This window comes from Pezoporus flaviventris, unplaced genomic scaffold (assembly GCF_033815535.1).
Source record: "Pezoporus flaviventris isolate CSIRO_AGI_PZ_B2104156 unplaced genomic scaffold, CSIRO_AGI_Pfla_v1 ptg000013l, whole genome shotgun sequence".
Lineage (NCBI taxonomy): Eukaryota > Metazoa > Chordata > Aves > Psittaciformes > Psittacidae > Pezoporus > Pezoporus flaviventris.
Genome location: NW_026892561.1, coordinates 21,269,546 through 21,274,274, shown reverse-complemented (window position 1 = coordinate 21,274,274; position 4,729 = coordinate 21,269,546). Strand labels below are relative to the sequence as shown.

The following is a 4,729-nucleotide window of genomic DNA, read 5'->3' as shown; positions in this document are numbered from 1 at the left end:
TCCCTCCTTCCCTCTCTGCCGGGGTACGGCGCTGGAGGGGGGCTACTGTCTTCTTTCCCCGCCTTCCTCGCACCTCTGCTGCGGCTGCCCGGGCCCCGGCTCCCCGCCGCCTGTCAGCGCCAGTGCCGCGCTCCTGCTCCCCTCATCGCACTTCTGGTCTCGAGCGCTGGGCGATGCGGCACCGAGCCCGGCGGGACTCCCCAAGGCCGCCCTTACTTTCCCCAGCCAGCGGCCGTCGCTCTCCCGCGTCATGGCTTCTCTCCATTAACAGCCTACAGCAGGGCTAAGCTCTCAAGCCAGCAGTGGCCCCCAGCTCCGAGCCGGCGCCACGGCCCTGGAGCGGCGCCAGCTGAAGCGGTGCTGGTTTGCGAGAGGGAGTCAGGGAGCCGCGTTCCTTGAGGCCGATCGGTGCGATCTCGTATTTTACACTCAGCGCCTCGGGGCTGAGCCTTCCGCAGCCTGGGTGCCTGCCCCGGAGCTAGCGGGTTAGCGTGAGGTGGTGCGGGCTACTCCGTAACGAGAAAGGCAAGCGGGATGGCGGCAGCGATGTTCTGAGTGAAGTCTGGGCTGACCCAGAGCAGCCGCTTGCGTCTCATCTCCAGGTGATGAAGGGATGGAGTGAGGTTGTTAAATCGTTTCTGGGCAAGAGCAGGTCCACCAGCCTCAGGACACATTGGGCCGAATGCATGGCCTCTGTCTGGCCTTTGCTGTGCTTTCCTCCGTGAAGGTGCCCTCTAGACTCCACGGTTCGTGACTGGTCTTGTTGTCAGACACCCTTCCAAAGAGAGGGACTTGCTTGCCGTTTGTGGGCCATGAGATGAAGCTGGACCCCCAGGCAGGACTGAACCATGAAGTTAGGGCAGTGTGGCACCATCATGCAACGTAAAGGCACGATGCCATCTTCATGCTTTTCAAACAAGGGTCAGAAACTGAAATAAGACCATGCTTGTATTTACGATACAAAAATGCACATTAGACATTTTCAAGTGTCTCAGGTGTGCTCTATGGTTGTAATGTGAAATAAACATTTGTCTTCTGGTGTCTGAGTTTTAATGTTTGTTAAATTAAGAGGTTTTATGAGCTTTGGGTCTTCAGTGGTGCATTTATTGGTCTTGTCATTAAGTGTTTTATGGCAAAAGCAAAGTGGTATGCTTAATGTAATTAAATCTGGTGAACAGAGATCACCTAGTTAAATGTTGTCTAGTTAGAGATCACCTAGTTAGATGTTAGATGGTTTAAAACCAGTCAGGCAGCTCTTTCACTCACTCCCCCCGCCTTCTTTCCCTCCCCCTATTCCTGGAGGTACCGAGAGGAGAACCGAAAAGAATGCAACTCCCATGGGTTGAGATAAGAACAGTTTAGTAACTAAGGTATAACACAAATCACCACTGCTACCACCAATAATAACAATGATAAAGGAAATAACAAGGGAAGAGAATACAACACCTCACCACCAGCCGACCGATAACTCGCCCCCCCCAGCCTGACCAAGCATCGATCGATACCTCCTCCAACCCCACAGTCCTCTAGCCCTTCCGGGTAACTCCCAGTTACATCCTGGGCATGATGTGCTGTGGTATGGAATACCTCTTTGGTCAGTTTGGGTCAGGTGTCCTGTCTTTGCTTCCTCCTGGCTTCCCCTCCTCCCTGGCAGAGCATGAGGCTCACAAAGTCTTTGGCCAGACCAAACATTTGAGCAGTAACTGAAAACATCAGTGCTACCAGCACTGTTCCCAGGCCGAAAGTCAAAACCACAGCACTGCACCAGCTACCAAGTAGGAGAAAAATGACTGCTACTGCTGAACCCAGGACAGATGTGAATTTGAATTAATACTTCAGTCTTTACTGATGCAGCAACATCACCTAATATTATTCAATATGGAGTAGTTAAAGCAATTCAGTATAAAATATTTTACATTTTTCTAGTTTTACAATAAATGTTTTCATAATTGGAATATTAACAAAGTCCTGGTTTGGACTATTAACCTCTTTGCAAAATTTCAGATATTTTTAAGAAATACTAGCCTATGACAGGTTATTCCTGGTAGTTCTAAGTAACTTTTTATGTAGTTGCTTTCACTTCCCCACGCTCATTGTGACCTGCACAGCAGCCTATATAACTAAGTACTCACAAGAGCTTGATAAGGTAGTCAGCAATAACATCTCTCTTTTTGAAATGTGATCAAATGTCTCAGCTAAATCTCAGAGGGGGTCAACTGGGGACAGGATTTAAGTCCCTTTTTGTTCTTGATTAGGCTTTTTTTTAAGAATTATTTTTCTTAAGTGGATTATGTTGACCTCTTTAAATGTTAAAGTATAAGGATGGTACAGAACAGAAAAAGAGGTTGTGATAAATTCCTTTCTTTAGAAGGACACTAGTCAGAATTAATGACTGAAATTTTCCTGATGTTTCAGCTCTCCATCAGTGCTGAGAAAAGGAAGATGTCATCTGCCAAGCTATTGCTGTACCAGAAAGTGTCCTTTGGTGAAAATTACTTCACTTGTTAATTGTTTGCAGGACTGTGGTGAATGAAGAAGTTCTTATGTTAATATACCACTCTTAGTAAATTTTTTTTTGAGATTAGGTCACTGTATGTTGCAAAAATAAGATTTGTAAAATTAAAGCATGCAGTTTTAAGGAAGCCAGATTTCCAAAGGCAGATGGAGTGCAAGGTGAGTTGGAAGCATCTGGTAAAATGCAAAACTATACAGTGTCATGTAAATTAACAAACTATAAACATTTTTAAGAACATTTGCTGAATGGGAGACAAAAGGAAATTCAACATAGTTAAGTTGTGCTAGGGGTGTCCAACTCATATTTATAAGAACTTTTGTTTATTTTGGTTATATTTCCTATATTCACCATTTAATAGCAGCACCATGGATCTTCTCTGCAATGTGGTGTTCATGCTACTTTTAAGGGTGTAAAAAAAGCCACCAAATACTTTCTCAGGTGGAAGCTGTCAGTCTGCCAAGATATCAATATGAAGAAAGTTTCCTGTTCAGGGGAAAAATGTGGTGCAGATGCACATTTCTTTTCCATACCAGGTACCTCCCTTGTTGCAGGAGTTAGGACACTACTGCCTCTGTCGTGAAGGCCCTGGGACCAGCATCCTGGGTGGCACAAACAGGGGAATGGCCAGGAGATCAAGAGAGAGATTAGTCCGTTTTGCTCAGCACTTGTTAGATCACATCCAGATACTGCGTCTGGGTGGTTGGGGATGAAACATTTGACCTGACAGGAGAGGCTGGCCATGGGAGTGGGGCTTGGTTAGCCTGGGGTAGGGAAGACTTCAGGGACCTTACACCATCCAACTCCATCCTGTGAGGTTATTGAGAATATGAAGCCAGGCTTTTTTCAGTGTTGCAAGGGAGTAAGGTGAGAGGTGACAGCAAACTGAAACAAGAAAGAGTTTGACTGAATGCGGGGAAAACCTATTCCCCAAGAGAACACTCAGACAGAGTGCAGTTTGCCCAGCGAGATTGTGCCATCATAACTCTTGGAAGTTTTCAAGACCCAATTGGTTCAAGCTCTGAGGAACCAGGTCTGACCCCAGAACTGCCCTGCTTTGAGTGGGAGGATGGACAGACACCTCCTGTGGTCACCTCCAGACCAGGTTATCCCATCAGTATGTGATTCGGCACTCAGAGTGCAGACAAGAAAGGATATGGATAATACTGTATTTCAAACCTTTTATTTGTGAGCACTTTTGTTCTTTGCAGCTTTCCCTGCAGCAGATAGAAAAAACCATGCAGCATGATAGCTGAAAAAGCTTTCATCAGCTCAGGGTTTCCACTGTTACTGATGTAATGGAAACATTTCTTCGGCTTTTTGCAGCAGCAAAATAACAGTAAAGAAAATTACTTGTAACTGAGACATACTGTTTCCATGTTCTCCTTCTAGGTAAAATATTTATTACCTGTTAAAGTTATTGAAGGTCACCCATTCACTGCCTTATAGAAACCAGTATTTAGAGAGAAGAAAAAGAGGAAAAAGTCCCCAACCAAACCAAACCAAACCAAACCAAAAAAGCCAACAAAAAAAAAACCAACCAAACAGAAAAGCACATAATTTTATAAGTCTGGAGGGAGGGAGGTGTAAATAATATACGAAAGGTGGAAAACATAGAAGGAAATGTCCCTGTTGGTGTGTTACTCCACTGTGGTACATTACAGTAAAGAAAGATGAGTGTATAAATAGCTGGCAAGGGAAAAATAAATAGGCAGTGAATTGGAAAGATGAGGTAAGGTGGTGATGTTCCAGGTAGGTTGAGAAACTTGTCTGACCCAGTGTTAGTAAAATATTAAATCCTTTCTCCCATGCTAGCTGTCCTTGTCAAACAGAGCAAGAGAGATTTTGGAGGCATTTACCCTTTGTGCAGACCACAAAGCATATACAAAGCAGCCTTCCTTAGGATCAAATCGGATACAAGCAAGGCAGGAAGAAAGGGCACTAAGATTGTTCTTCTGAACCAACTTTGGCTCAGAATTGATGGGTTTGTTACAATTTAAGATTTTGATTCTTTAAAAATAAAGCAGAGGCAAGCAAGCTGTGTGATCTTTAGTGAAAATTGTTCAATATTATGAATGGAAAATTAAACAAGATTGCTCAGCAAAAATTGTATTGTGGCAAATCACATTCTTGAGGAAGTTCAGAACACAAGAAAACCCTCTGTATACTCGCATGTGATGTTTGTGTTTATTCCAGCTTTAAAACTAAACTATCTTA

General features: G+C 44.4%; 1 protein-coding gene across 1 annotated transcript in view; it reads left to right on the top strand.

The window, feature by feature from the left end:
• TRMT1L (tRNA methyltransferase 1 like) overlaps window positions 1–4,729 on the top strand; it is a 340,729-nt gene that overhangs the window by 48,883 nt on the left and 287,117 nt on the right. The gene's annotated exons all lie outside the window — the stretch shown is intronic.